Source organism: Otolemur garnettii, unplaced genomic scaffold (assembly GCF_000181295.1).
Source record: "Otolemur garnettii isolate 467f Iridium unplaced genomic scaffold, OtoGar3 scaffold00091, whole genome shotgun sequence".
NCBI lineage: Eukaryota > Metazoa > Chordata > Mammalia > Primates > Galagidae > Otolemur > Otolemur garnettii.
In genome coordinates, this window is record NW_003852486.1 from 487,818 (window position 1) to 499,449 (window position 11,632).

The following is an 11,632-nucleotide window of genomic DNA, read 5'->3' on the forward strand; positions in this document are numbered from 1 at the left end:
CGGGCTGGGGATTCGAACCCGCCACCTTAGGTGTACGTGGCTGGCGCCTTAGCCGGTTGAGCTATAGGCGCCGAGCCCAGCATATTCTTTCAAGTCCTCCTCTTAAAAACTGAATTTTTCCAGGAGGCTCAAAGATAGCAAGTAGGTTACAGAGTGAGAGTTCTGGAGAAGTAAAGGGGAAATGAACTGCCACAGACTAGAGTCCAGACACAGACAAAAAGAACCCAGGCTCTCCATCTCCTCACCCACATCTACCCCAGCCAACAGCAAAAAGAGCCTGAGATTTGTGCTCAGAGATCTAGGTTCAAAATCTAACTTCCCCACTGACTAGCTGTGTGACCTTGGGCAACTTACTTGATATCTCTGTGCTTATAACCTCATAGGCTCCTTGGTAAAATAGGGAAGATAAGGATATCTACTTCATGGGGTTGCTGGAAGCATCACAGGGACAAAAGAAGTGCTTTTATAAGCTGTTCAACTAGCAATTATAGTTAAGCAATTAATAAGCTCTAGCTCCAGGATCACTCATGCTCCAATCCCCAAACACTTCCTCTGAGTCTAGGGGAAAAGGTGGTATAAATAAACCCTGCCATTTGTAGGACTAAATAAAGAAGTCTTACACACACACACAGGCACACCCCCGAAAAGAACCGCCACTTCAAACACACCCAGCAGGTAAGCTGATGCCATTGTGTTTCCCCTACAGATAAATCTCAAACCAGACAAGGATGCCAGTCCCCTCCCAACCCTTTGTTCTGATCTACAGCCTAGAGCCTCTGCCTAGAACCCCCGCCTAGAGCCCTCTACCTTCCTCCTTAGCTGTTTATTAAAGGTCCAACATAAACCCTGCCCCTGGCCTGCCAACCCAAGTCAGAGTACCCTGAAGGCACCATGATGTGCTCCTCCCTCCTTTACCAAACCCGGGGGCCAAAAAACAAACCCCACTCCTGAGAATCTCCCTGCTGTCCCTTCAAGGACCCCAGGAAACTAATCTATCCAGGAGAGGCTGGACAGGAGGGGGCGGTGAGAAAAGGGAAGGGCAGAAGTTCCCCTATTTAATCAATCTCAGCAATCAGGGGTTTGGAGAGTCTTCTGGGTGGGCATCGTTCCCAGGGAAGAGAGTAGGGGGAGGGGATCCTTGGATGAGATCAACAAGTGGAAATGTCAGAGGGACAGGCCAGGTGGGAAGTCCTGACTTGGTGTAGGGCAGGGAGCTGCCGCGGTCTGGGGGCAGGGGAAGGCTGAAATAAAGGAATGTGTCCCACTGCTTTTCACCTTGCCCCCCACTCCCCAAGACACAAACACACATACATACACACACACACACACACACACACACACTCAGTCCCCTGCTCAAACCAATCATGGATCATCTGGGGTTAAAAGGAGGCCAGAGAGGAGAGAGGGGGGGAAGAGAGAGCCCCTCACAAAAAGGAGACCCTTCTCCCCTCCAAAGGCCTTTCAGAAATAAAATTAATGGAATGTGTCTCAGTATCATCCCATGGGGATTGGAGGAGGGTTGGGGGGAATGTGGGGGCTTTTGTCCCGGCTGCCCAGCTTCTCCCACATTGATCACCATGGCAACCAAAGCCCCCTGTTGCCTAGGTGATGGCAGCCAGGTCCTGGAACCCATACCCAGCATCCAAAGCGAGGGAGGTTATGGAGGTGGGGGGATAAGGACAGAGGGGGAGAGAATGGGGTTTCTCCTCTGGCGGCCCCAGCTTTTGTATGAGCTCTGGGATCAGGTTTCTTCAGGAAACAATTGGAGGCCTCTGGAAAAAACACACTCAGAACCTGGCAACAGGCAGAGGGAGCAAGGCCTTGGAGGGGGTGGAAGGGTGTTGGCCAAAACACAGATCAAGACAGACCGACCCTTCCCCATTCCCCTGCTCAGAAGGGGAAGCTCAAGTGGACAAGGCATGGAACACAGACACAGGCACCCCCATGTGTGGCACGTGCTAAGACCAATGACCAGACACAGGCGGCTGTAATCACCACCTCCTCTGCCCAGTCCTGGCCCACCCATATACAGCTCAGGCCCAGCTACCTTACGCCTCGGGTGTAGAAATAAGGCAGAGGAGAGACAAGGAGCAGGCTGGGAGAAAGTGCTGTGGAAGCTAGGATGACAGCTGGGGAAGAAAAGGTGGGGCAGGCAGGGACAGAACAAAACCATGCGCCTGAAAAGAGGACCCAGTGTCCCCATCTTTACCGAGGAGGAGCTGACTACCAGGCAAGCAGTGCCCTGGAAGGCGCTTGGGTTTGATTTTGGAAAGGACTTCTGGCCAGAGAGAGGAAGAGGCCAGGAAAGAAGACCAGAAGCCAATCTCTGCCAGGACCATTTTCCTCTCCTCAGTCAGGGACTAGGGGAGAGTGGCCTGCCTGCACTCAGGGAAATGGGCACAGTTACCTCCTCAAACCCCTCCTGGAGGGGCTCTGTGGGCCTCTGCCCATGAGAAGTGTCTGGTCCCTGCTGAAGGACATCCCTGAGCCTTGGGGCTGCTGGAGGACCCTGCCCTCCGCATGTGGCCTGCATGGCCTCCCCACCACAGCCCCTCCTCTCCCCCCCACCAATCTAATCTTCACCAACCACAGCCCCAAGGCTCAAGGACGTCATGTGAATTCCACTCAAAGTGCCAGATGCCCACCTTCTGGGGAAGGGGGAGGATGGCAAGAACCAAGCCTAGGGTCCATCCTCCCGACACCAAATCGCCGAAGTCGGTCTGTCCAGTGTCAGGACACCTCACCAAGTAGTAAGGCCACCATGAGGTGGCTCAAAGAGATTCAAAGGCACAGCTGTCCCTGAATTGCAGAGGAGCTCAACCCAGGCAGCCCTGTCAGGCATTACAGGTAATGAGGTATTTGGTCACCTATCATGGCTTCCAGGGAGGAGAGGGGTGCCCAAGCCTCTGCCCATACCCACATCCCCCACCACCACCCTTTTCTCTCCCTCTGCAGCAGAAGACAGGCTCCATCCCTAAATGGAAAGGGGCCTTCAAGGTACAACCCCAAATTTTACAGTTAAAAAGTAAGGCCCACAGAAACCCCTTTTTGTTTGGCCTCCTCCTATGGTTGAAAAATCTTACTAACTCTGTGACTTTGAGGTGTGGAGACCAGGTTCCTCTGTGAGACTTCTAGACCCCAGTTCTTTGAATAGCCAAGACTACCAGAAGCCAGGATGGGAAAGAATTTGCCAACTCCCACTCTCCTCACCTTCTCACCAGTGACCAAGGGACAAAGACTAGATAAGTCTAAGCCAAGACAGCTGAAATTAAAGACCCCTAATCCCCAAAGGGTTGGTTTTTGCACCCACCATCCACCATGCCCACTCCTAAGAGCCTGCCTTCATTCATTCCCATCCAGCCGTGGGCCATGGGCAAACCATCCACCTGAAAAGGCCTATGTGGGTGTTTTTCCGACCACAGCAGTAAGGTACAAAGTGGGCAAGGACATGCCCCAGCCTTACAACAAAAACAGCATGGAGATTTTGCCCCAACCCTCATTCCTGAAAAAGGCCTCACACCCTGAAAAAGGACCCAGTGTCCCTGGATGATGTGCTGCCCAGCAAGTCAAAGAGAACAGCTCTATCTCAGAGGGTAAAGGGGTTGGAAAGGGCTGGCAGCAGGTGCCCACCCCCGCCCTGTTACCCAGGCACTCTCCCAGGACAGCCCAGACATGAGCTCACCGTCCTCACAGCCCCAGGGTAAGGGCAGGATCCTCCAGCTACAGCACCAGAGGGGCTGGGCTTTGGTCACCCAGGCACCTACTTCCAGAGTAGCTTCTCAGCACCAGACCCCAGGGAGGGGGCACCACAGGGGGACCCAGCTCCTAACTGGAAAAGAGTTGGAGATGCCAGAGCCAAGCCTCCTCCACCTACTTCCTTCATTTCTCTCAGTCTAAGATAGGGGGTGAGGCCAGGCACCCCCCAACTCCACAGACATACTGAAACACCAACACACACACACCCACACTCGTGTTCCCCCTCTGAAACCTGGATCAGCTCCTGCCTGCCCCACCCAGCTGCACCCGCCCTGGCTAGGCAGGTTCTGTAGAGACCTGCTCTACTGTCTCTCGGGCACCCCCACCCCCATCCCAGCTCTCAGAAAGTCCCTGCCCCCAACATAAGACACACAAGCACACACGTGCACACACAAGCACACACCCACACCCCACAACACCCCACTCCCCAGCCTCCCCAGGCCCATTCCCAGGCAGTCTCAAAGAGAACATGGGGGAGGGGTATGGGGTGCAAGAGAAAGGATGAGTAATCCCCATGGCATCTGTTCCAGGTGGGGGCTGGAGGGGAGACAGGACACTAAGCTAGTGAGAAGGTAACCAGGGCTTCCAGATGCCTGATGTTCCAGTTAATTCCCAGGCCCCACTCCCACCCACTGGACTTTGAGCTGCTTCCTCCCTCATCTGGGGCAGAGGACTGGCCCCTACCTGCCCACCAGGTGAGCTGTGGAAGAACTGAGAAGGAAAACAGGTATCTAGAAGTGTCCTGGGGACAACAGGAGGAAATGTCTCCCTCTCTCCTAGCCTACTGTCCTAGGTAGGCCCCAACTGTGTCTGACCCCAAAAGACCTTCAAAGCCTGCCTTGAGGTACAAGGAAGTGGAAAGCTGCTACTTGGGAAGGGGAGTTAGCCAATCTCAGGCTGGCTGTGGATGAGGAGAGTTGAGCTGTGGGCAAGAGTGTGGGGGTGGAACATATGGAGACACTCTCAAGGGAAGGCCGGATTGTACAGGAAAGTGGTATAGTGGGTCTCAGGGTGTGAGACGGGGTGTGACAGGGGCAGGGTGGCCAGGCCTGGGTTTCCCCATCCTGCAAATCTCCCCTTGCTAGACCAGGGCTGCAGACCTGGCCAATCGGCTAGTTCTTACCTAAGCAAACCAAGCCAGCCTCCTTTTCCTCCTCCTCTCCCCCCTCCTCATTTTCTTCCTCCTCCTCCTCCTCCTCGACAGTCCCCCTGAGCGTCTTACTTTTTGTGAATCTCAACTCCCCCATCCTTTATATCTGCCACCTCCATTCCTGGAGTAAAGCAGGTGACAGAATGCGTGTTTCTGTTCACACGCAGATGTTTTTTTAAGTTACTGCATTCACACCACAGGCTCAGCACCTATTCCTGTCCAACCTCCACTTACACTAAAAAGCCAGAGCCCCCTCCCCAAACCCACAACAAAACACACACATACTCTCTCTCTCTTTCTCTCGCTCTCTCTTCCCAGGCAGAGGCATCCAGAATGCTCTAAAGAAAGCAAGGGGCTGCAGGAAAACCCTACAGACATGAGGTCCAGGCCCTACCAATCACAAACAAGACCCCATGGGCTATGGTGGCCAGCTGGAGCCTACAGTTACTCCCTTCCCACAGCTCCTGTCCCAAACAGTAGCCCAGCAGGGTGGCCAGCATCAGCAGAGGCCTCTGCTCAGAGGAGCCTCCTGCCAGAGGCTCACAAGGAGCCAGGTTCTCCCAGGAAATCCCATTTGACTCCCACCCTAACAGACAGACTTCTCCATTCCTCAGGCTGGCATCTGGACTCATGTCCGCTTTTCAGGAGAATTACTCACATTCAAGATTAAAGGCAATAATGAGCAATCAGAGCTAACTGGAATGAGAGTAGGGAATGGTGAAGAAAGCATCTCAGGAAAAGAAGAGCAGGGACATCAAATTAACCTGACACGGCCTTTCACCAACTATGTGATCTCAGGTGAGTGGCTCACCTTCTCTAACCCCCAGTTTTCTCATCTATATAATGGGAATAATAATGCCTACTTCAGAAGATTAAGAGTTTCCAATGAAATAACATATATAGAGTGTCATGGAGTCTGACACCTAAAAGATGCTAAATAAAATGTTAGTTCCCAACTTTTTTTACTTTAAGGTGTCACAGCCAATCCCTTCCACTTCCTGTTCCCATAGCCTTACTGTAAGACGCCCCCAGACTAGGCTTGGTGCCTGTAGCTCAGCGGCTAGGGCGCCAGCCACATACACCAGGACTGGCGGATTTGAGCCCAGCCCAGGCCTGCCAAACAACAATGACAACTACGACAAAAAAAATCCAGGTGTTGTGGTGGACACCTATAGTTCCAGCTACTCGGGAGGCTGAGACAAGAGAATCACTTAAGAGTAATCAGCCTAAGAGTTTGAGGTTGCTGTGAGCTATGATACCACAGCACTCTACCGAGGACAACATAGTGAGACTCTGTCTCTTTTTTTTTAATTAAAAAAAAGTTTAAAAAAAAAAAAAAAGCCAGAATAAGATGGAATCATCCCTGGATGCAGGGTTGGTCCCTCCCTAATTTAGACCAGCCAAACCCCTCTTCCCACTTTCTGCTTCTTTCTTCAGGGGCTTCTGGAAACTGCATCCTCCCTCGGCTCCTCCCTCCTTTCTCCCATAGTGAGGGGAGCCTGGGCTCGAGTCCCTCCCACTCTCCTCTAGGCTCTAGGCCCAGCCATGTGTAGAGTGGCAGGGAAAGAGGGCCCCAAGCTTCCCACTCCACCCCACATCCCAGCTTCTTCCCACTCTCCCCCATCCATACTCACTGCCCCACCCTGATTACCAGGATATCCTCACCTCTGCTGATTCTAAGCCTGCTTCTCCCAAACCAGTTCCCAGCTGTCATGTCTGTAATTACCAACCTTGCCAGGGGCATCAAACAAACGAGCAACACCTTACTTCCAAAGGGCCCCACCATAAAAGGCCTCTGCCTCCTAATCTGTACCAAGCTGGGTAGGGACAAGAGGCAAAGATTCTCCCTGACCCACCCCAGTTCTATCCAGATCACAACAGAGAAGGTAGCAGGAGGCTGCCCAAGCCAGATCACTAAGAGACAGGACAAAGAAGAGGTCCAATGCTGGGCAGAGTGTGAATAGGATTCACTCCCAGGCCTTTCCTTCACCTCTGCTGCCAAAATCTCATATACCAGCTTATCCACCTGCAAAGACTAAAAAGAAAAGTTTTAGGTCAATTCAAAGAGAAGGGAAGTTGATGCCAAGTGAAACGTGGAGATGGCTACCCATGGGGATGAGGGAGCTGCAGACAGGAGAAGATGCCCAGAAAAGAAGAGGAAAGAGCAAGTTTTAAAAAGCCCCATCCTCAACCCAGACCCTAACAAGCAGAAGTAACATCGCAGCCTCTGCTCCCCAATACCTCTGCCCTCACCAAACCCACAGGACAATGAAAGAGATGATTAACTTTGTTTTGTAGCAGGGAAACTGAGGTCAAAAGATCCAACAATACACACATGGTGCCCATTCTTGCTCACATTAAGCCTCTACCAGCAGTGGGCTCCTCCGTCCCTCCCTGTCTGCCCAACTCGTCCTTTAACCATACAAGGGAATATTATTCAGCCATAAAAAGGATTGCAGTACCAATACATGAGTGGATTAATCTTGTAAACACTATGCTAACTGAAGGTCACACACTGTCAGTTTCTATTTCTAAGTAATATCCAGAATAGGTAAATCCCTAGAGATGGAATGCAGATTGATGGTTGCCAGGGGCAAAGGCAGAAGGAGGGGGGTTGGGAGCAGCTGCTTAATGGGTAAGGATTTCATTTTGGGATGGTGAAACTGTTTTAGAACTAGATAGGGGGTGCTTGCACAACACTAGAAATGCCTCTGTTCACTTTAAAATGATTCATCTTATAGAATGCAAATTTCACCTTAATTTTTTAAAAAATCTACCTAAGGGCACATCTTACCCAGAACCTTTCCTACACCTGACCCCAGGGCCAAGCACTCTTCTCTCTGCTCCAGTGGCCTCCTAAACACACCTCCACACAACACACTGGGTTACAGTGAATCGACGTGTTTATGCACGTCTCTCTTGTGAAATTCACCCCTCTGTCCCCTATGCTTCACACAGCACCTGCAGATAGAGGGTAGTGCCTACGAAGAGCAGAACCAATTAACTCTCCTGCCCCACTATCCAGATCTCTCTCCCTTACAATAATCATCCGTCAGAATCCAGACTATTCAGCTGAGTGCTTCCTATGTGCCAGGTGCTGTGTCACATGTTGTCTCCAGATCATTATTATTATTAATTCATTTTAAAGGTGATGCTTCAAAAAGATATCTATTTTGTCTAAGGTCACAGAATCAGGAAGTGACGAAGGCAGAACTTAAGAGCAAGAGAAGCAGGCCACTGGAGGGACCAGGGCTCAGTCTGAGCTTAGAGGTGCATTAAGACACCTTCCAGGCTGAGGAATGGGTTTAACAACTTGCCCAAGGTTACACTCTGTTAAGTACTAATTCCAGCCAACTCTCTCACTCCTCACTTTGGCCCCACAGTGCAAGGAACTACCCTGGGAAGAATAAACAAAGCAGAAGACTAGAATTCCTAAAACTCAGAGGAGATGGGGGAGGCCCAGGTCTCCTCCCAAAGCTTCTGTTAGCAAAGTTCCCACCCCTCTAGAAGGATCTCTTGGAAACCAGATAAGCAGATTTAAAAAGTCTGGCCTACTCTAGAACCAGGGAAAGACCTTCCTCAGACCTAGAAGGGTCAGGAGGAGCAGAGGGAGTCACACCAGAGAGGACTGCTCTGAAAGAATTAGAGGAAATAAAAGTCAGGAGCCAGACAATGGGCAAGGAGGGGCCACTGGGGCCACTGGCTCCCAATCTGGAAGTACTTTCAGAAAGGGCACTTCCTATTATCTGACCACAATTCCTCCTCCCTGGAAGATAGCCCTTCCCCAACATAAAAGAGACCACGCAAGTGCTAAGTGAACAAGGAATCCAGAAGGCCACTCCTGGAAACCATAGCCTTCAGACAAGTGTCAGGTTTGGCGGGATCATTTAAAAAAAAGAAAATCTGGTCTTTTCCTACTCTGCCCCTATCCTCAGTCCCAACATTTTCTAACCCCTACTACTTTTATCTCAAGGCCTTAAGAAGGCTAGGAAGCCCTGAGGACTAAAGAGGGAACATTCCAACTGCACAGGCCTATTAGAGCCTCTGACATTCCAATTCCAATTGCAGGGAGACCCTCATGGGCAGCAGCAATCACAACCTCAGCTCTTAAACCCAGGTGTTTCAATCTAGCCTCTGGCAGCCAGAGGAAGATGGCTTAAAAGTGTGACATGGAGGAACAAAGCTAGCATCCTAAAGAAGGATATGGCCAACCCCTTCACCCTAAAAAGGAAAGGACAAGAGGACAGGGAAAGGAGAGAGCTGCTGCCCACTAAGGAGAGAGACATCCATTTCCCAGATAGTCACCGAGGTCCCACACCCAGCACACTATCATGATGGTGAGGATAGCCTCAGACACGGTGCCTGCCCTTTCCCCAACACGTGGACACTCAGCCCTGTCTCTACACCACAGCTCCATCCCAACCATGCCTCCCACCTAGAAGGGAAACTATGTGATAAACCACAGTTAGAACTGCAGGAGAAACAGCCCATGCCACCTTCTCAACCCCATGAGGGGAACCTAAGCTGTTTCCTGCCGTGAGTTTCATCCCCCCAGATGTACTTCCTTTTGCTTCCATCCCACATCAACATCCCAAACTCTTCAGGAACTGTGGGATCCTAGAGGCAGGACAGTCAGTGGGCTCTGAAGCAGCAATCTCCAAGACAGTTTCCAAGAGAAGTATGATCTGAGGGGGCTGGGCTGCAGCTGGGAAGGAAACCAAGAATGGAGCCTCTCCAAACTCTAGAACCCAGCCTATGATGGTGAGCAAGGAAGTTCCTTTTTCTCTTCCCAGCTCCTACATTCCCCCAAATTCCTCTAGGTTTACAAGGAGAACCCTTGTTCTCTATTTGTTACAACACACACCCTCTTTCAGAAAAACTTCCCAAATGGGCACTTTGTAAGACAACTCACTCCCTGTCATCCAGAGGTCTCAGATGCTTAAAACACTACCGGTGAACCCAAGCAGGACTGTGGGAGAAGCCTCAGAATCCTGCAGACAGCCTTCCCTCTGGGCTTTCTACCAAGAAAGCCTGTCTGCAGAGACAAGAGGCACCCCCAACTCACACTTAAAAACACACAGACCAGCTAAAGCAGGCACACATACTGATACCCATCGACACAGGTTACACACAAGAGAACACAGATTCGCTCACACCATTCCCTGTACACAGGTGCAAACATACCCATCCACACATACTCAATTCTGCGCTTACACACCCACCTTCCTCAGTACCTACACTCCTCTTTCCCACAAACCCCTCTCCCAGCACACACACGTAGACACACACCCCTTCCGCCAAAGACACACATAAATACACATCCAAACACACGGCAGATGCATGGTCAGCCGCTTCCTGGGCACAGCACACTCAAGAACAGAAAAACACCTATACATCCGAACCCAGGGGCCCACCTGCAGGAACATGCAGCACGTAAAGGCGTGCACACACACACAAAAACAAAGAATCATGCACGCTGATCCTTCGCCAACCCTTTAAAACTAACTAAGGTAGAGCCCACACTACCCCAAATGGTAAATACCATTGGGGAGAGGGATGCCGGTGCCGATCGCCGGGGCCCCCAGACACGGTCTACGGCCGCTAGCCCTATCCTAGGGCTGTACACACCCCTACTACTCTCCCCAACCCGCTCTACACCCTGAACGCATACCTGCCCCCTCCCTCCCCACACTCCTGAGGTGTGTATGCACCCCAAAACACCGTCGGCTTCCAATACCTCCAGACTCCGATCCATCCACCGCTTCTCCCCCCACCTCAAACACACGCTCCTAGTCCCCGGCTTCAACCGGCTCCCCTGGGATCATTAAGGCCCCCGCTCCGGCCCCGGCCCAGGAAAGTCCCCGGCTCTCCAGGCCCGGGCTCCGCCCCCTCTCTGCGCGCCCCTTCCTCTCCCCAAAGTTGGGGGGGTACTCCGCCATGCACCGGGGAGAGGACCGGAAGGGGGCTGCCCAGAGTCCTCCTTCCCCCACAAGCCACCCTGCTCGCCCTGTGGCCGGGTGCCCCCTGGCCCCTTGCACGATTGTCCTCCTTTTCTGTTTCTTTCTTTTTTCTCCTTTCTTTTTTTGCAAACTTTGCTCGCGCCCCCGCTCCCCGGTACTCACCCGCCGCTGCGAACCGCCGGGGGGCTCGGCTGGCGCCCGGCTCGGCCCGACGCCTTTGTATCCGCAGCGCTCCGGGGCGCTCCGAACTCTGCGCTCCCGGACCGGCAGCGCGGGCGATGGGGGTGCTGAGATGGGCTCGAGTCTGGTCACCCCGGGCTCAGTCCGAGACCGCTGCCTCTTCCCCCTTAAGGCCCCGGGGGCAGGGGGCCAGGGGGGAATAGGGGGCGCTCAGGCTCCCATGGCGGGACCAAGGATCAAGAAATCAGGGATCGGGAATCAGCTCGGGAGCCGGCGGTCGAAGGGGAGGGGGCGGAGGGGGAGGGGAAGAGAGTGGGGGTGCAGGGGGGCGGGGGAGCGCGCTCTCCCGGGTGCCGCCTCCCGGCTGTTCCCGCAGTTGCCGCCCCTCCCGCCGCCGCGTCCATTGTCTGCGGTCCGGCTCTTCCCGGAGTCGCCGCTGCCCCAGCCTTCGCCTCCAGATGCCTGGCGGCCCTCCCTGATCCTGGGAATCAGCGGTGGGCTACGACCCCCACCCTGATAGTGGGCAGGGGGCTCCTTCGATTCCTGGCCTTCGTCCAGCCCACAGCCCCTCTTGGGACTATCTTGC

At 52.9% G+C, this 11,632-nt stretch overlaps 1 protein-coding gene across 1 annotated transcript in view; it reads right to left on the reverse strand.

Annotated features, from left to right (window-relative positions):
* Positions 1-11,318, reverse strand: part of VANGL2 (VANGL planar cell polarity protein 2) — a 24,814-nt gene extending 13,496 nt beyond the window's left edge. The window contains exon 1 of the mRNA XM_003795186.1: positions 11,029-11,318. The gene's annotated coding sequence lies outside the window, so the exon portion shown is untranslated. The remainder of the gene's footprint in view (positions 1-11,028) is intronic.
* Between the last annotated feature and the right edge of the window lie 314 nt (positions 11,319-11,632).